Below are 21296 nucleotides of genomic sequence, written 5' to 3' on the forward strand. Positions count from 1 at the left end.
TCCAGCAAATTGTTAAGGAAGGTGCTGAGGAAGAAACCAAATGAACTTTTTCTTTAATATATTGAAAGCTGAGTGCTTTGGGAAGGGAAGTTAGGGAAGAAAAAAAACAGTATCAAGAAATATTTGATTAAATTAATTTGCCTCTAAATGACACTGTAAGAGACCAACTGGCTCATTAATGCTTAACTTGTTAGCCAAAGGGTAGATTTTGTTTTAAAAGTACATGACTCAAACAATCCAAAGAAAAAGCAATAACTGAAAAAAAAACTGGTGACAGAGGACATATCTAAGCATAATCAGATACACTGTCTTATGATAATCTTTTCTCATTTGATTACAAACATTAGGAGGATATCAATTTCTATGGCAGTGCTTTCCAAACCTTTTCTTTATCTAATCCCATTTTAATGTCCCACACTTCACGTAGCCACAGAGTAAATATGTTACTGATACAGAACTGCTGAGCAGGGTATTCGGATTAGCATCTATTGCTTAGCAGGATGGGTTTGGGGAAAAGGTGAGGTTGAGTGACTGCAGGGTTTTTCCACATTTACTGTTCCAGCCTTTCTTCACAGCAAGAACCAAGCCTCATCGATCTATTCGGAGGAGAAAGTGAGGACTGCAGATGCTGGACATTCCTGAAGAAGGGCTCATGTCTGAAATGTCGATTCTCCTGCTCCTTGGATGCTGCCTGACCTGCTGCGCTTTTCCAGCAACACATTTTCAGTCACTGATCTATTCGTTTGGTCAACCATGCTTCAAAAAGCAAGGATGTAAGTTGTTACTCCTCATTCTACATGCAATTTATTGCTACCTTCAAGTCCATTACTCAGAAATACTACCTTCTGACTTCACAGAGGGTTTGAGATCCATGGTTTGGGGAAGACTGACTTTGGAAGTTGTGGAAAGAGCAGCTTAAGTATTCACTTAAACGATGTTGTTGCTTCACTCTCTGTGCATAAGTCTCATCCAAAATCAACACTGGCAGTACAAAAGTTGGTTAAGACCTGTATCTTGCCAACTTTCCATTCAAGCTTCAACTAAAATGCTTTGCCATCTGACAGGTATTTGTTTTTACCTTTCCAAGATGTTTTGCAAATATGCCAGCTTTGGCTCTTCAACCATATGGCCATTATGTAAGCCTAGCCTACAAGTTCTCAAACAATGAAGTAGCCTACCCTCATCTGCTGGCCACTTGTGAACATTTTTCTTTTACTCATTTGGGGAATATGTACATCGCTAGCTGAACAGCATTTATTGCCTGTCCCTAGTTGCCCTTGAGAAGGTGGCAGTGAGCTGTCTTCTTGGACCGCTGCAGTCCATCTGCTGTGGGTTGGCCCACAATGCTATTCGGGGAAAATTCTAGGATTTTGACCAAGCAACAATGAAGGAACAGCAATATATTTCCAAGTCAGGATGGTGAGTGGCTTGGAGGGGAAATTGAAGATGTTGGTGTTCCCATGTATCAGCTGCCCTTGTCCTTCTAGACATGGGTTTGTAAGGTGCTGTCTGAGGATCTTGATTGAATTTCTGTGGTGTATCTTGTACATAGTACACACAGCCGTGACTAAGCATTGATGGTTGGGGGAGTAGATGCCTGTGGATGTACTGTCAATAAAGCGGCTAGCTTATCCTGGATGGTGTTAAGCTTTTTCAATGTTGTTGGAGCTGCACCCATCCAGGCAAGTGGAGAGTATTCCATCACACTCTTAACTTGTGCCTTGTAACTGGTAGATAGGCTTTGGGGATTCAGGAGGCGAGTTACTCACTGCAGTATTCCTAGCTTCTGACCTGCACTTGTAGCCACTGTTTTTTTGCAGCAAGTCCAGTTGAGTTTCTGGTCAATTGTAACCTCCAGGATGTTGATACTGGGGGATTCAGTGATGATAACACCATTAAATGTCAAGAGGCAGTGGTTAGATGGTCTCTTATTAGTGATGATCATAGCCTGGCATTTGTGTGGCATCAATGTTACTTGCCACTTGTCAGCCAGAGCCTGGACATCGTCTAGACCTTGTTGCGTTTCAACCTGGACTGCTTCAGTGTCTGAGGAGTCATGAATGGTGCTGAACATTGGTGAACATCTCCACTTCTGAACTTATGATGGAGGGAAGGTCATTGACGAAGCAGCTGAAGATGGTTGAGCCGAGGACACTACCCTGAGGAACTCCTGCAAAGATGTCCTGGAGCTGAAATGATTTACCTCAAACAACCACAATCATCTTCTTTCACCAGATATGAGACCAAAAAACAGAGAGTTTGTCCCCTTGATTCCAGTTTTGCTAGGGATCCTTAATGCCAAGCTTGGTTGAATGCAATCTTGATGGAAAGGGCTATCACTCTCACCTCACCTCTGGAATTCAGCTCTTTTGTCCATGTTTGAACCAATGCCATAATGAGATCAAGAGCTGAGTGGCCCTGGCCAAATTCAAACTAGGCATCACTAAATAGGTTATTGCTGAGCTGGTGCTATTTGATAACACAGTTGGTGACACCTCATTGACGATCGAGAGTAGAATGATGGGATGGTAATTGGCTGGGTTGGAATTGTCCTGCTTTTCATGTATAGGACATAGCTGGACAATTTTCTACATTGTCAGGTAGATGACAGTGTTATAAGTCTTGGAGCATAAGTCTTCAGCACTATTACCGGAGTGTTGTCAGGGCCCATAGCCTTTACAGTATCCAGTATCTCCAACTGCTTTTTGATATCACATGGACTGAACTGAATTGGCTGAAGACTGGTATCTGTAATGCTGGGGACCACTGGAGGAGGTCGAGATGAATCATCCAATCATCTCTTCTGGCTGAAGACTGCTGCAAATGCTTCATCTTTTGCACTGAGGATGGAGATATCTGTGGAGCCTCCTCCTTCAAAGAGTTGCTTAATTGTCCACTACCATACGCAACTGGATGTGGCAGGACTGCACGGCTTAGGTCTGATCCATTAGTGGTGGGATCGCTTAGCTCTGATCTCTTTGGCATGCAAGCAGTCCTGTATGGTAGCTTTACCAAGTTCACACCTCACCTTCAGGTATGCCTGGTGCTGCTGCTGGCATGCATTCCTGCAATCTCCATTGAACCAGAGTTGATCCCCTGGCTTACCCAAGGTGGGAGATTTCAAGACTACGGTGGCATACTTTTAAGGCGAGAAGCGAAAGATTCTAAAAAGACATGTGGGACAATTATTTTGTCACAGAGTTGTTCACTTGTGGAATGAACTTCCTGAGGAAGTAGTTGATTCAGGTACACTTATAACATACAAAAAAAATTTAGGGAAGTAAATGAGCAAGAGATGTTTGGAGGCATATGGGCCAAGAGAAGGAAGGTGGGACTAGTTTAATTTGAGACTATGACCAGCATGGACTGGTTGGACTGTTTCTATGCTGTATGACCCCACAACTCTACGTCACTTGACTAGTCTGTGAGACAGCTCTCCCAATTTTGGCAGTTACCTCCACATGTTAGTAATGAGGACTTTGCAGAATCAATAGGGCTGCTTTTGCCATTGCTCTTGCTGGTGCCTAGGTGATCCACCCAGTTTCATTTTTTTGAGACTTTATTACAGTTGGTACAACTGAATGGCTTGCTGGGCCATTTCAAAGGGTGGTTGAGAGTCAACCACATTGCTCTGGGTCTGGAGTAACATGTAGGCCAGACCAGGCGACGATGGCAGATTTCCATCCCTGAAGGACATCACTGAACCAGAAGGGTTCTTCTGACAACCGGCAGTGATTTCATAGTCATCAGTAGATTCTTTACGGGCGGCACAGTGGTTAGCACTGCTGCCTCACAGCGCCAGAGACCCAGGTTCAATTCCCGCCTCAGGCGATTGACTATGTGGAGTTTGCACATTCTCCCCGTGTCTGTGTGGGTTTCCTCCGGGTTATCCGGTTTCCTCCCACAGTCCAAAAATGTGCAGGTTAGGTGAATTGGCCAGGCTAAACTGTCCGTAGTGTTAGGTGAAGGGATAAATGTAAGGGGGTGGGTTGCGGGTCAGTGCGGACTTGTTGGGCCGAAGGGCCTGTTTCCACACTGTAAGTAATCTAATCTAAGTTCCAGATTTTCAAAAATTGAATTCAAATTCCACTATCTTTTGTGGCAGATTCAAACTCAGGTCCCCAAGACATTAGGTGAAGGTGAGGACTGCAGATGCTGGAGATCATAGTTGAATAATGTGTTGCTGGAAAAGCGCAGCAGGTCAAGCAGCATCCAAGGAGCAGGAGAATCGACGTTTCGGGCATAAGCCCTTCTTCAGGAATGAGGAGGGTGTGCCAAGCTTAGATAAAAGGTAGGGAGGAGGGACTTGGGGGAGGGGCATTAGGAATGCGATAGGTGGAAGGAGGTTAAGGTGAGGTTGATAGGCCGGAGAGGGGGTGGGGGTGGAGAGGTCGGCAAGAAGATTGCAGGTCAAGAAGGCGGTGCTGAGTCCGAGGGTTGGGACTGAGATAAGGTGGGGGGAGGGGAAATGAGAAAGCTGGAGAAATCTGCATTCATCCCTTGTGCTTGGAGGGTTTCTAGGCGGAAGTTGAGCGCTCTTCCTCCAGGCATCGTGTTGCCATGGTCTGACGATGGAGGAGGCCAAGGACCTGCATGTCCTTGGCGGAGTGGGAGGGGGAGTTAAAGTGTTCAGCCACGGGGCGGTTGGGTTGGTTGGTGCGGGTGTCCCAGAGGTGTTCTCTGAAACGTTCTGCAAATAGGCGGCCTGTCTCCCCAATGTAAAGCAGGCCACATCGGGTGCAGCGGATGTAGTAAATGATGTGTGTGGAGGTGCAGGTGAATTTGTGACGGATATGGAAGGCTCCCTGGGAGGAAAGTGAGGGGGGAGGTGTGGGCGCAAGTTTTGCATTTCTTGGGGTTGCAGGGGAAAGTGCCGGGAGTGGAGGTCGTTGAGTTTCTGGATTAACAGTCGAGCGATAATACTACTCGGCCATTGCCTACCCTAAAGAACTTTGAAGCAAGGGTCATTAGACAGCAATTAGAATAGTGAAACACAGCTAATTTTCTTCAGGTTAAGAGGGGAATTATTGACATTAAGTGTAGTGGCCAGCTGAGATTAGTTAAAATGACCAATACTGCGAATTTCTTTTAGGAACATATGAACAGGGGAAGGCAATTTTCAGTCTTCCCCACCATTAAATAAAGATATGATTGTGGTCTGAGCTCCATTTTCCTGATTACACTCCAAACTCTTGGCTCCTCAAAATCCTATCTTCAGTTGAGCACTAATCATTACAAAGATCTCACTGGTGCAAAATGTCTTAATCTTGTTAATATCTGGTAAATGCTGAAAAAGGGGCCCAAATATATTAATTGGTAATTCATCTCACTGCTGTTTATAGAGTCTCATTGCATACAATGGCCACAGAACAAGTGACAAGTAAACCACTGATTGTGGAGATCTTTGGGACATCCCAAAGATCTGAAACTGTTATATAATTGTAAGTTCCTTTTTTTTTAAAACAATATGACTGAAATCTTCCCATTTTACTGTAAATACACTGCAGCATGTTTTAGCCTGGACCACCCATTGATAGAAAGTGAAGAAAACTGACAGAACTGCTTTAAAAAATGATAGACAAGTATGAATTCTGGATTGGTGTTAAGTAACAGTTTCACTGTGGGAATAGACTACAACAGTATAAATTGAAACTGATCCACCAATATCCCCTTCTCCAGTTTGAAAATAATTCTCCCTTTAGGCTCCCCCAACACCATGCACTATTCCTTATTGAAGAGGTCATTCAAATGACCTAATCCCTGACCTCTGCCAATGCCACTCTGGATATGGCTGCTTGAAGCCAAGCAAAAGTGGCCCGAGGGATTCTTCACCATTTTTTTCACATTCCCACATGGCTTTGCACAACAACAAATTCTCTTGAGTAAAATTAAACAGTTAAAAACACTTGCCTTAATGGCCTGTCACAGCTGTTAAATGAAAAAGGGTCTGGCGTACTCATTTCAGCACATTGCAATTATGCAGTTTTATCATCTAATCCTATTTTCAACTGAGAATCTCAAGAATGATGAGACTCTTCCTATTAGATGTGATCAATTTTCTTAATCAATTTTCTACTTATTTCATGTCTGTAATACAACGAGTTAACATTTTGGTCACTTTCTCAACCACTCCAATAGTAAAAAAAAACAGCACACGGTTACCAATGCAGACTCTGAGAACCAGACCTGATAATAAGAGGAAAGGAAAGAAGCTTACACTAGAGAGTCAGGGTGTGTCTGTCCTCCACGAACACATTTCAATCAAAAGCAAATGAGGTGCTGGACTGAACCTCTCTTATAGACAGGGCAAATTGCAGCAATAGGTCAGCAAAAGGAATGAACCAAGTTACTCCAAATTGCAGTATTCAGCCAATACACATGTAAATTAGTTAGCAAGCGGAAGACAAAATGGGAAATAAACTGGTGTTTGTTTTGTTCCATAAACACTGTCAGCGGTCCTTTCCAGATGCAGAGGGAATACATGAGCTTAGTACTTGTAACTGGCTGCTCTAATAGCAAGTCGACAAATTGATTATTGCCATTCATTTGTCAGAGCAGATTTATAATCAATTGGAACCAATTAATCAGCACCTCCCTCCAAACGCAATGGTATTTTCAATGGAAACTGAAGTTGGGCCTGTGTGCTCCATTATTGTCAGCAGTACATTCAAAAGGCAAAAAAGAAATTCCAGACAAAAGGTTTTCTCATTTCAGTTGTCTGTATTAAACAGTTACATCAGCAAAAGAGATGTTCAGAGATAACTGAATATTTTGTAATATATTTGTCAAATTAAATTTTTAAGGCAAATTATTTATTGTTAAAATAATATTTCAATATTTCCACCACTTCCAAAACACAGACTGTTATGAAAACACTTGGATACAGTTGTAAAATTTTCTAACTTGTGTCCAGCACCTCATTTAAGTGTGAATCTGAAAAGTAAATAGCTTTAGGCTATTCAGCAAAAGGTGCATCACCTTCATCATCAAACAGGTGTATTAACAGTTGACATTGCCTAGAAATCTAGAAAAACCAAAACAGAAATTTCCCTTCCCAAGACTAAAGGCATTGAAACACTGGTTATGTTCTTAATATTCCATACTACTATGGTAACCTACACTTGTCTCGGATTCAATCTGGAACATCACTGGAAAACCTTTGATTGCACTACGCAAGGTATTTGGTCACTGCCTTAAAGAGAAAATGAAGTTAAAAATCACACAACATTAGGTTATAGTCCAACAGGTTTAATTGGAAGCACACTAGCTTTCGGAGCGACGCTCCTTCATCAGGTGGTAGACTACCACCCGATGAAGGAGGGTTTAATTGGAAGCACACTAGCTTTCGGAGCGACGCTCCTTCATCAGGTGGTAGACTACCACCCAATGAAGGAGCATCGCTCCGAACGTTAGTGTGCTTCCAATTAAACCTGTTGTACTATAACTTGGAGTTGTGTGATTTTTAACTTTGTACACCCCTGTCCAACACCAGCATCTCCAAATCAGAGAAAATGAAGGTTACCATTCACACTGCAGGTGAAGCTGAAGTATTTGTTCCTGGATACTTATGATCTTATACCATCACTGCTACAGACTATCTTTTTTTGATTCTACACAGAAGAGACCCAAGGGAAATATTCTGGGAATAGCAAAGTTGAAGCATTTCCACTTCAAGTAGTTTTAAAGTAATTAATCTTGCTTTTACAAAAATATCCTACCATTTCAATACTCTTATTGAAGGTGGAATTTGTGTTAAATTAAGCTATGCTGCATTGAAATTTATATTGTAACACATTAACAGGCCACAAAACAAATTGCTTTCATCCACAGTTCCGATATTGGGAAAGGTTTTTATTTCCAGCAGAACATTCTAAAATAGTTCAATAAAATGTTGAATACACTGTTTCAACACACCAGAGTGTCAACAAATTTCATTGTAGGAGTTGGGATATCTGCACACTTCTTGACTTCCGTATAATGAGTATGTCATCATATTTTGAGGGAAATGGAAGGCTTTGCCATTCTCTGTTCACAGGCTTATACAAGCTCAGCTTAGATGCCTTCCCTTTCACTGCTCAAACCACATATCTCAAACTCATTTCCAGAAGAAGTCCCTTCCTCAACTTCCTGTACCAACTCCAAAACAAACCAATATCATATTCCATTTATTAAACTTGAGGATGTACTTGAGCTCAATATTTGCTTCAACCTTGTCCAGTAAGAACCAGAGTAGAGTCTGATAGATTTAACATTTTTAGAATAGATATATGATTTTCATCCAATTTGTCTAGATGAGAGTGAAACCTTGGTTGAGGAGCACAAGAGATCACTAACCCTATCAATGTTATTCCTCCCAGGAATCACAAAGCATACATTACCTTGAAGAATATTTCATCTGCTTATTCTAATTAACAAAAGGCTTTATGAAGTTTCTGTTCATATGCCCTCCCTAAAGATAACTGACAAAAATATTTATCTTCACACATCTATTAATTTATGTCCCCCCACATAACTACTTCCTTCAGTTTAATAAACTCATAGAAATGTTTTGTTTTTCTACGATGGAACCCCATACACATTACTGAAACATGCTAAGTTGAGGAAAGCAATGCTAGCATACTTGGGTTCAGTCATATGATAATTCGTGCAAATGTGAGGAGCTTTTAATCTCTTTTTTATGCATGGTGGAAGATAAGCTGACACATGAAAGTAGTTTGATATAGTACACAGCAGAACAGAGGACTTTATTTAATTTCATCTGTAGTAAATGTATCTCATGTTCGGTAATGAAAAAGGGAGCTGCAGAGAAATTTTCTGCCTGCCTAATGGATGATGATGGAAGAAGTAAGTATACATGAGAAATGTTGAATCATGTATGTTTTTCCTTCAACTGTATCTACTACCATTCTTGATTGAGGAGATACAGAGCACAATATAACTCATACCTATTACCCAGAGTTGATACTCATGGTGACATCAGTCTTCTGACATCTTGTCTAAGTGGCCCTTCCTGACGTGTGAACTTAAACAATGGTTGTCAGTGAATAACTTAACCATGAAACATGCCACAGTCAAGCCTGAATTTGTTCTCACTGTTCGCACAGAAGTGCACTGTCGCATACGGCTTGCTGGATAGTGATCATCCTTTACATTCTCAGAAGTAATGAGGTCAAATCCTCCAAGTGCATCAGCTAAAGTGTCAATAGCTACGGACTGCACAAACCAAGAAAATTGTGATTCAGAACAACATTCTGCACTAAAACTAATATTCATTTGCACTATGGTAGGATTATCCTAACATTATACAAGGGAGGAGGGAAGGGAGATGGAGGAAAGGGGGAATGTACAAATTGTATAAATAAACAACTATGGCCGTTGCACAAGATGCTGGCACAGATAATCTGAAAATGGAGGGAATTAATGAATCAGAGAGAAAGGGGGACAGAAATGTTCATATTCAGAATCAGATACATACACACAGTGAAGCTTATAAAATCACTTACCCAGCCTTTCCTTTATCTCTTTTAAGGATAAGGTAACTGAATAGGTACTGGTTTAAAATAAGGAAAAAACAAACCCTTGAAATTCCATCATAAGTTAGGATCAGATAAATATCTGTGATTCAGTTTGAGCTGACACAATGAAGACTTGTACTAAAAATAAATCAGAAATCACAACTGTTTCCATGCTTGTGGAACCCTGAAGACATCACTAGAAATGCAGCAGAGATCTGAGAGCAGTGGCAGTGTTACTATGTCAATATAAAACAGCAGCAGGGAATGCACATAGTGAATAATGGTTTGAGAAGGGTGACAAATGGAAAAAAAGTGCAAATATATGAGGCCAACCCTATGCAAGGAACAGAATTTGTATAAATCAGACACACACTGTTAACTGGAGCAGTTAACCAATAAGGAACAGAACCTAAACAGAAGCTCAGGTAAGGCAGCCAGACCTCACATCTCTAATTTCAACAGTAGCGGATGGCTTCAGAATAAAATACCTGTTTGACCAAACCAAATATTTTTGTCTTGCACAAATATTTAGTGGATAACTGCAAAAATTGGATCACATTTTGGCTGAGCTTTGCAGTACATAGGATGAGACATCTTATGTACAGTGGGCGGCATGGTGGCACAGTGGTTAGCACTGCTGCCTCACAGCGCCAGAGACCCGGGTTCAATTCCCGCCTCAGGCGACTGACTGTGTGGAGTTTGCACGTTCTCCTTGTGTCTGCGTGGGTTTCCTCCGGGTGCTCCGGTTTCCTCCCACAGTCCAAAAGATGTGCAGGTCAGGTGAATTGGCCATGCTAAACTGCCCGTAATGTTAGGTAAGGGGTAAATGTAGGGTTATGGGTGGGTTGCGCTTCGGCGGGTCGGTGTGGACTTGTTGGGCCGAAGGGCCTGTTTCCACACTGTAAGTAATCTAATCTAATCTAATCTTTATTGAATGAAACTGTTCCTCTCTCTGTTTCTTTCTCCATCCTGCCCTTCTCATAAAACTAATTCCTTGCTAAGCCATAATCCTACAAGGAGTGGATGACCTCTAGCAACTTACCCAGGTGGTCAAGCTATATTGTAAACACAAGAATATTTAGCACATACCTATGATCTTGAATTTATACATTATTTATCATGACCTTAGAAAATCCCAGAGCATTCTACAGGCAATGAAGTATTTTTGAAGAGTAGTCACTTGTAATGTTGTAAATTCAACAGCCAAATTGTGCATAGCAAGCTACCACAAAGACAATATAGGCAGAAAATCTGTTTTTGTGATGTTGACTGAAGAGTAAGTTTTGGCCAGCACTTTAGAGATGACTCTCTTGCTCTTTTCTTGACATAGTATCATGAGAATTTTTTAAATGTCACCCAAGAGAGCAGATAGACCCTAAAAATAAGATTGCTTGTGAAAGATGCTGTCTCTCAATCCCTCAACTGGGCCAATAGCCTAGAATTGTGTCCTCAAGTTATGAAACTGAAATTGATTTGAATCCACACAACCATAAGGCCCAATGATGAGACAGCTATCAACTGAGCTACTACTGACACTGTCAGCAATATCAGATTGTCACATGTTACAACTCATGAGCTGCCAGGGATTGTGTGAGAATTAAAGCAGACCTTGCATTTTTGCAGCTGTACAACGTGAAAGATGGCATCATCATAAGCCACAAGAAGAAAATTTTATCAAAATTCACAGACAGACTGTCTCAAAAACACTTGAAGAAAGGATGGATTATTAATATTTCCAAAGAAAGGTTCAAGATAAAATTCAGAAAAAATGCAAACAGCAGAATTAATTTTGCTAAACTAATCTAAGCACACAATTTTTCTTATCAGAAGCTAAAATCAGGAAACGTGGTTCATAATCTGTTTAAATGGCACCACCTGAATGCTCTCCTCCAAGCGACTCAACAAGCTGACTTGGAACTGTTTCCTTCAACACTTCTGGGTCAAAGTCCTGGAACTTCTTTCCTAACAAATTATGGGTGTACCTATAGTATATGGAACGTAGTAGTTCAAGAAGCCAACTCACTATTATCTTCTGAAGGGCAATTGAGGTAAGGAATAAATACTGGGTTAGCCAGTGATAACCACATCCCATTGAGTGACTAAATAAAACCACTTCAGAACTCCTTGTGCCTCATCATTTTCCTCTTTATCATCCACCAACTGATGTCAGTTAACTCAGCGGCAGTCATGGATCAGACTTGGCACATTCCTGGGTAGCTTTGGATGGCTTCCTGCTTTTACTCACTGACCTCAAATATGATATTTTTATACCAACAGTATACTGTGAAATGAGTATTTAATAATTTTTAAATTCTTACATGAGTTGCGCGGTGTTGATGGAATGGTTGCCATTCCAGGTATGAATGGCAAATTTCCTGAATGGCCATTAATGAATTAAATGAGTTCTTAGTGACCAGTGACAATAGTTACACAGTCACCGTCAGACTCGCTTTTTTTTTAATTCCAAATTTTACTGCATTTAGACCATAATGAGATTTGAACTCATGTCTCTAAAACATAGACAAGGTTTCTGGATTACCTGTCCAATTGGTGGCAAAAGTCAGTTTAGCCAGGATGCAAGACTTAATGAAGTTCTTCATTTTAATAAAATATTTTTTTAAAGCTGCAAATAAGGTTTACTGACCATTGTAATCAATCACCTAAAGCAGTCTCCCATTGAGCAAAGTTCTGCACCTAGTACGTCAACTCTTAATTGAACACAATACACATAAGAGTTGCAATAACTTTGCTTATTGTAAAATTACTCAATTTCATTTTCCGTCTAACACAGAACAGCCATACACCATAATTACTGAATGAATTAAAATAGTTTTAGAGTCATAGAGTCATAGAGATGTACAGCATGGAAACAGACCCTTCGGTCCAACCCGTCCATGCCGACTAGATATCCCAACCCAATCTAATCCCACCTGCCAGCACCCGGTCCAAGCTTTCTGTTAAGAAAAACATTTAATTCAACATGTTAGAAAACTGAAACCATTGCGTAGGAACAGTTCATTAAACTTTCGAAATATAATGTAAGTAAGTGTCTATTGGTTGCCAGTCTGATTCCTGCAGCATGGATCACATGCAATATTAGAATAAATGTGCCCAATATTCAACTGTAACAGACATTAGAATTTCACTCATAGCTACATAAATGTACTGAATAATTATCTACCTTATTTTTCATTGGAGGTGCTGATGACAGTATTTCATTGTTGTTTGGGTTGATACCGAGTAACAAAAAGCAGTCTAGTGATCAGATTTGGTTTGTGCATCTCAGTATCACACTACATCCTAAGTGATCCACTGGATGCTTAATCCTGTTATTTTTTGAAGGCGTTTCTTGAAACATTTCAATAATCATACAAATGATTTTAGTTACAATTATTTTTTCCCATTTTATGCTACCCTGAAGGTGTTGACTTCCTGTTGCTCTACAGTTCAATAGACACCAGTTATCCATTGATATCTTGCCCAAATAGCAATTTTTCATGAATGAACCCTGATAGGGAGTACTGACAAGCTAATCAGCCTCAAGGGGGTTTCATAGCCAAGCCTATTCTTGCCTTCACTCAATATTCAGACAGTGCACTTCAATTAAAGATCTGTGAAGAAGAATTTTCATTTATTTACAACAACTTGTATTTATATAGTACCCCATGCAAAGTACTTCACAGAAACATTATAAAGCATTAACATGACACCAAGTCATAAAGGAGATATTATGGCAGATGGCCAACACATTGGACAAGGAGATCAGTTTTCAGGGGCATCACTTTAAGAACATGGTAAGGGGAAAGAGGCAAAGGGGTGAGAAAGGGAAGTCAAAAGCTTAAGCTCTGCAGCTGAAGACGTGGCCACTAATAGTGAAGTGATCGAAACTGGAGATTGAAACAGGCTAGGATTAGAGGATTGCTGATATATGAAGAGTTATTGGGCTGAGGAGATGACAGAGATTGGAAAGGGCATGGCGATGGACGGATGGATTTGAAAACAAGGATGGAAATTTTAATTTTGTAGGTCAGGTGAAACATGGGCTGTGAAAACTTCTGGAAGATCTCACATTTCTAAGATTAGAATAAAACTTGGGAGGATCAGAAGTACATTGAAATAGTCATGCCTAGAGGTAACAAAATAGAGAATTTCAGCATCAGGCAAACTTCAGTAGGAACAGAGTTAATTTACCAGAGATGGTAATAATTGATCCTAGTGATAGCACATTCCACATTGATAGGATGTCCCAAATCACTTCCCAGTTTATGGGTTACCTTTGAAAATAATCACTGTAACATTATTGGTAAATGTAACTTAGTTAGCTGGATGGCTGGCTTGTGTTTCAAAGTGACACCGACAGCACAAGTTCAATTCCCTCCCCACCTTCTCAACCTCATCCCTCACCTTAGGTGTGGTGTCCCGCAGGTTAAACCATCACTAGTTGATTCTCCCTAATAAGTCAGCTACCCTATGATTCTCTGGATTATAGCAACTTTACTGCTGTCCTGGTTGGTAACAGCTAACTTGCTGTTTTCAATGAATAAAGCCATTAGGGGATCCAGATCTTAACTTTACTTAATTTAGCTTGCACTCATGTTTCTTTAATTTAATTAAAAGGAGGAGACTGGTAAATAGACAGTGCATCTATTCCCAAAGATCCACTCCACAGTGCATCCATTCCCAGATGTAGATGTACTGTTTTAAATTCTTAATATCAATTCATTTCATTATAGGGTAAATTCACAAATCCAATGGGAATTCTCACAGGTTGGGAAATTGGCACTATAGCATCACATCACCCTATTTCCAAACTGTGTTCTGTTCCAGGCCACCGTTCTGCTATGAATGTGGGTTTGGTGAATTCAAAATAAATGTAACACATTGAGAACCACTGGCTGAAATGTACTATTTCTCCAACTTGCCATCATAGCTGAGGCATCATTACAGAGCCCTCCTAATTCAGATACTCAATTCGCGTGAAAAAATATTCTACACATCTGTTCTTTTAAAAACGTGTAAAAAGACGTGGAAATAAGCACAATCATCAATTATGCATATGTTTGAGCAGCTCTAAACAAATTCATCACTAAAAGTAAACACAACTGTTTATAGTGCTTCCTGAAATTTTTGACAGATCAAGTATTTCTTAAGAAAGTTGCTTGACTTTGGTTGTTAATTTATTAATACTTCAGGAAAATTAAAAGCACACCAGGAAATACAGTAAAACGTGATTCTTTGCCCTGTAACTCTACGTAATTAATACTTACTCTGTGTCTTTACAAAACTAATTTCCACCAGTTAATTGGGGCAAGGTCAAACAATGTAAAACTTAATAAGAGAATTCTATGATACTGAGGCCTCACTTCTACAAGCTGAGTAAATGCAGCTCTACCCACATTTTCCAGTCCCCACCAAAAAAAACTACCCATACAGTACATACCTTCACAGGCCTCAGAGACTTGCTGAATAAAGAAATGTGACCAAAGCAGAAACCTTCACACCTAAATCACTCATTATTTTAAAAAAAGGAGAGAAAACTACAGCTGCATCATAGTTTAGACCAACACAGGCCGAGAAAGGAAATCTGCTTCACCAACTCTTCAGAATCTGCCATTAATCTGCACATCCTGTGTTATGCTCCACCTCTGCTTCCTAAGGACAGCAGAAGTCATGAGACCCAGGCCTGCAGTGCGCATGGGTGCCAGCAGCAGCACAGAGTTTTGTCTGTGTGCCAGTGGTTCTAGCGTGCATTCAGCCGTAAATCACCAATGTCAGCTTGAGTCACAATCACCCTGCGAAGCGAATTTGACATTTACAGCACACAGTGTGAGTGAGAGAGAGAGAGAGAGAGAGTGAAAGTGCTTTGAACAAGGTTGCTAATAGAAATGAAGGTTACTGTGTTTGGTTTTGAGAGTTTAGTTTGCTCATTGACACAAATCTAACATTCCCTGACATTTGTAGGGATTTTGTACTGGTTGTGACCAAGAGATAACATTAATGAACAATTCAAGACATTTATGCTGGAAGAGGGGAAAATGTGACAGATTAAACCATGAGGTGCAGGTGAAGCACTTGAATCATCTCTGAAGGAACGTATTCCAGCTCAAGTAGAACATTTAAAGCACCTGCAGGTGTGGGCTTTGGTCATGGGCCAGAGTTTTTTGGAGGGTGCTGGGGTGGGGATGCGGTCTAGACATGAGTCGGAGTTGGTGGGGGGGAGCTGGTTGTCTGGACATGAGCGGTAGAAATGTTTAACAACTCTTATAATCTCACCTGTCACTTCTCAGCATGTTCCCAGCAAGCAGTTATTTGTCATGAACTGGTATGATTTTATAATTAGCAGATTGTCGATCCTGCTTCAGGTTATCAGCTTCTGTTCTCCCATTTTTGTACAAAATCTTGAATCTATGTAGCACTGCACATGGCTGAAGTTATTGTACAAGTCTCTCAGGTTAACTTCAGTTTAGCTGGCAACTTTATTCCAGCAGCATAATGATAGCCCCATGTTTTAGTAGGTCTGTACCATCAATGAATACCCTGCATATTAAGCATTTTGCATGATAACAAGCAGCTGAGGGAGGATGAGCACTTCTGCATGTCCATTATGTAAATGTCTTAAGATTTTCAATTAAGTGACAGTCTATCTGATTCTGTCAACATCAAGAACAATCAAAAAAAGGTTTGTACATAAAATTTATTTTTGGGTGGGGTAAGGGAAAGAACAAAGGAGTTATTGTCTAAACAACGTATGGATATTTGTGCTCGTAATTTTCTAGAATGGATTAACAGTGTGAATGACATTGAAATACCAAAATATGAAGTTGAAAGAGATCTGGAGATGCTACTTCACAGGGCTCAACATGTTCAAACATTGCAGCACAGTAATCAGAAAAGGAAACATAATGATGCACTACAATCTAGAAACTACTGTCAATTATAATAGCAAATGGTTGCTTAGTGCATTCAAAGCGTTGCTTTGTCTACTCTCGATAATTCCAGCAATAGCACATTTATCTCAAATTTCTTCCAGAAACACAGAAAATAATGACACAATTTAGTAGCTGGATCTTTTGTAATAATGTGCTTTTTTCTCAGCATTGCTTCAATTTTACATTGCCACAACTTTATGTCTGCCAACAAAGTGCAATGAATAATCTCTTGGCTACCACAGCAGTATAGTGTATCACTGAGAACACTTGCATCAAACAGTCCTGCAAGCCTGAAACAAGAGGGACACGTAAGTGCCTTAATGCAGCCACACCATGAACCAAAGTTCTCAAGGTCAAGAGGATGCAACATGTTCAACATAGCAACTGCAAGCACCCACCTTTACCACTTAAAAAGCCAAAGGCAGCAGACACATGAGAACAGCATCTACTGCAAGCTCCTCTCCAAGCCACACGCTTTCCTGATTTGAAACTGTACTTTCTTACACTGTTGTAAAGTCAAATCCTGGAACTCCGTTCCTAACAATACTGGAGGTGTGCCTACGCCATATTGGCTGCTCTGTTTCATGGCAGCTGCTCACCACTACCTTCTCAAGATCAATGATGGATGGGCAACGAGGATTAGTTGACCCAGCAGCTCACATGTCATGACAATTTTCTTTTTGTTTAATAATAATTATGCCCTATCCTTCTCATAAATCCAATCCTGTCACTACCCCACCACAAAGAACATAAAGACGCTTTTTAAAAATGTATGATAATTGGACACTTTTATTTGCTGCTCCAGGTCATTATCCTCACCTGGACCCTCAAAGTGAGTGACACTTTCAATCTTCAATAAGATGCCTGATCTAATCAAGTATAACTCCACTAACCCTTCACCAGTTACACCTATGGTTGGGAAAACAGTACCTCTACTCTGATGCCAAAAGCCTTGCAAGAATAGGGATAGGGGAAGAGAGAGGGAGAGAGGCTACATCCTCACTAGAACAACTCTAATTATCAGTGCAAGACTTGCAACTCCAAACACTCCATTACAGCAGGGAAAGCTTCAAATTTTCAGGTTAATGTGTTTATCAAAAGCACATTCATCAACTGCAGCAAATTTAGTCAACTACTGTCATTTTCATATCTAGATATTTTCGTGTATTATGAGCAAAGATCAAAACAAACTCAGATGGTGAATGAATCAACATTTGAGCATATTAATCAAATGTAAAGATCAATTGTTATGAGCTTTTTGTTGCTGTCACTTGTTACCTTTCCTCATATCTGCTCATTATATGAAACATGATGGCAATATGTTTTCTCATGGAGTCATAGAGATGTACGGCACGGAAACAGACCCTTCGGTCCAACTCGTCCATACCGACCAGATATCCCAACTCAATCTAGTCCCACCTGCCAGCACCCGAAACATATCCCTCCAAATCCTTCCTATTCATATACCCATCCAGATGCCCTTTAAATGCTGAAATTGTACCAGCCTTCACCACTTTCTTTGGCAGCTCATTCCACACACGTATCACCCTCTGCGTGAAAAAGTAACCTCTTAGGTCTCTTTTATATCTTTCCCCACTCACCCTAAACCTATGCCCTCTAGTTCTGGACTCCCTCACCCCAGGGAAAAGACCTTGTCTATTTATCCTATTCATGCCCCTCATGAATTTATAAACTTCTATCTGGTCGCTCCTTAGCCTCCAATGCTCCAGGGAAAACAGCCCCAGCCTACTCAACCTCTCCCTATAGCTCAAATCCTCCAACCCTGACAACGTCTTTGTAAATCTTTTCTGAACTCTTTCAAGTTTCACAATGTTTGCTCAAGAAATTTTCAAAGAATTGTGGAGAAATAGTGGGTTAAATAACTCATCCATTCTGATGGCTTCAGCATATTATGGCTGCTGACAACAGAGAAATGATGGGACCATATGGCCAATGACTGGTGGAGTAATCTTGCAACAAGCAAAGGGTTTGAGACTACACAACTACTTTTGTGTCGGTAAAACATTGTGGCTTCTAAGCAGCAATAAAAATCTAAAAAACAAATTAAAACAAGAAATAAACACCACTGAGTTTTAAGGTAAGAGCTTTAACATTAGTTTACAACCTAGTCTCCGTGCCTGATTTCTGTTCATTTATCCTCAACATCCTCATAAATCCAGGGCCTTTGCTCCCAAATTAAAAGGTTCTGATATCAATTCTAGGATCATTTACAAAGCTATATTTGATCATCCTTCTCTAGATTTATCTTCTGATCACCCTGGCACCATCTTCTCTGAATTGACACTTGTGATGTATTCATCTCTGCTTCATTCTGGGCTAACAGTTACCCACTGTATTCAGATCATCATCTAATCCTTTGCTGTTTGGACTTCATGTCCAGATCTTCTATTTTGTGCCTTACCACCATTAAACTGTAAAATTTAATGTAAAGAATATAGTTACAGTGTCCACTGCACACTTACGATTTTGTGTTCTTTAAATTGAGCTCTGCATGGTTCTTCAGAATTATTCCATACTCAGCCATATTCAAGTATATTGTATCTCTGACCCAAAACCAGTAAGGAAGCTGCAAAAGCACTCGCTGGTGAAGGGCTTTTGCCCGAAACGTCGATTTTACTGCTCCCCGGATGCTGACTGAACTGCTGTGCTTTTCCAGCACCACTAATCCACTCGCTCCCCTGGCAACCAACAGGACAGAGTAGCAGGAGTATTTGTTTTGTCAGAATATTAAAAATGTTCAATTCAAAGTCTTAAAATTTCCCAAAAGTTCTAACAAATTATTTGGACATCTTTATGTCAGGCTTGAAGTCGTACATCTAACGGTGTGTAACCAAAGCAGCCAGGACAGCCTCTGGAAGGGGAAGGGCAAACCCTGCTTCACTTTCTGGATTAGTGGTGCTGGAAGAGCACAGCAGTTCAGGCAGCATCCAAGGAGCTTCGAAATCGATGTTGCGGGCAAAAGCCCTTCATCAGGAATTGACGTCGATTTCGAAGCTTGTTGGATGCTGCCTGTACTGCTGTGCTCTTCCAGCACCACTAATCCAGAATCTGGTTTCCAGCATCTGCAGTCATTGTTTTTACCTGCTTCACTTTGCTCAAGTTTCAACTCGAAAACTGACACCCAGCCAATACTGCTACTTTTCCTGTCAAAGTGCACCTGAAACCACTTTATATTAAGTGCAAAGTGCAAATTTAACTTAGTTTGGTCCCAGTAAGCATTTTCTTTTTGCATATTTGATAATATAACCAATATTGTCACTTTTTCTGTCTTCAACATAATCTTTACATTATTTCCAAATTGTGCATGAACATTCATGAATTATATTTTGTATTTCTAAAATATTTGCCAAGAGGTTACTATTTGAGAAAATAAAGGAATGGTCAGCACAATAATAACATTCCATTTTTGGCCATTTTTATATCAGTAATGGCCCGTTAATTTTAAGTTAATGATTATCTCTACTAAAATAGCTACAAAGCAGTACTTCCAGTTGTTTTATTGTTCATTTGCTTGCAATGGTAACAGACTTGGTTATCTATCAAATCCTCATGCTCATTCAATATCCACTCTTGCTTTTTCCAGGACTCTTCACTGAACAGTGATCAGGAGGATAATAGAGACGTTGAGTCATACAGCACGGAAACAGACCCTTTGGTCCAAACAATCCATAGCTGACCATGTTCCCAAACTCATTTTCCCCTGACCATGCCATGCCATAACCATTGAGATTAACTGGAACACAGACCAGAAACCAAGTCAGGTTTGTTTTCAGGTAAAGTCTTTGGCAGCTAGGGCACTAGAGAAGCCCTTTAAATCATCCCAGAATGATTGTATCTATAGTCGGTAACCAACTTTATGATTATAAACTTTTAAAAAGCTACAAAAATATGGGAATGGAATTTCCCATCTTCTTAGTATATTACTCTACCAGTTGTAAAACAGCGTCCTCTATAAAGAAAGGCTGAATTTAGCAACACCAGATAACTAGACACATGCAAGATCAGCATCTGCATAGTTGCTTCAAAGCCATGAATAGAACTTTAGACAAACATACACACTTAATTAGTCACAATACAGACTTTGTTTGGAAGCCATTTTAATGTCATTTCATATTTAACAGAAGATCAAAGTATAAAATCAATCATGAGCATCTCACTGATAAGATACAACTTCTGATGGTGGATGATGTCCTGCACTAGTTGAAGTCATACCTGACACAGAGGCTTTTGGTTATGGTTGTTGGAGGTTGGTCATCTCAGCTCCAGGACATCTCTGCAGGAATTCCTCAGGGTAGTGGTGTCCCACGTCCAACCATCGTCAGCTACTTTATCAATAACCTTCGCTCCATCATGGCGACATTTGTTGATGATTGCATAATGTTCAGCATCATTCGTGACCCCTCAGATAATGAAGCACTCCATGTTGAATGCAACAAGATCTGGACAACATCCAGGCTTGGACTCACAAGTGCTGGAAGAGCACAGCAGTTCAGGCAGCATCCGAGGAGCAGCAAAATCAACGTTTTGGGCAAAAGCCCTTCATCAAGAATAAAGGCAAAGAGCCTGAAGCGTGGAGAGATAAGCTAGGGGAGGGTGGGGGTGGGGAGAAAGTAGCATGGAGTACAATGGGTGAGTGGGGAGGGGTGAAGGTGACAGGTCAGGGAGGAGGGTGGAGTGGATAGGTGGAAAAGAAGATAGGCAGCTATGACAAGTCATGGGGACAGTGCTGAGCTGGAAGTTTGGAACTAGGGTGAAGTGGGGGAAGGGGAAATGAGGAAACTGTTGAAGTCCACATTGATGCCCTGGGGTTGAAGTGTTCCAAGGCGGAAGA

General features: G+C 40.6%; 1 protein-coding gene across 5 annotated transcripts in view; it reads right to left on the reverse strand.

Annotated features, from left to right (window-relative positions):
- Positions 1–21296, reverse strand: part of raraa (retinoic acid receptor, alpha a) — a 580457-nt gene that overhangs the window by 359419 nt on the left and 199742 nt on the right. The window contains exon 1 of one of the 5 annotated variants that reach the window (XM_043674914.1): positions 14956–15132. The exons of the other annotated variants lie outside the window; for them this stretch is intronic. The gene's annotated coding sequence lies outside the window, so the exon portion shown is untranslated. Of the gene's footprint in view, positions 1–14955; positions 15133–21296 lie in introns of those variants that run through there. 5 annotated transcript variants of the gene reach the window in all.

The sequence above is a fragment of the Chiloscyllium plagiosum genome, chromosome 33 (genome assembly GCF_004010195.1).
Source record: "Chiloscyllium plagiosum isolate BGI_BamShark_2017 chromosome 33, ASM401019v2, whole genome shotgun sequence".
Taxonomy (NCBI): domain Eukaryota; kingdom Metazoa; phylum Chordata; class Chondrichthyes; order Orectolobiformes; family Hemiscylliidae; genus Chiloscyllium; species Chiloscyllium plagiosum.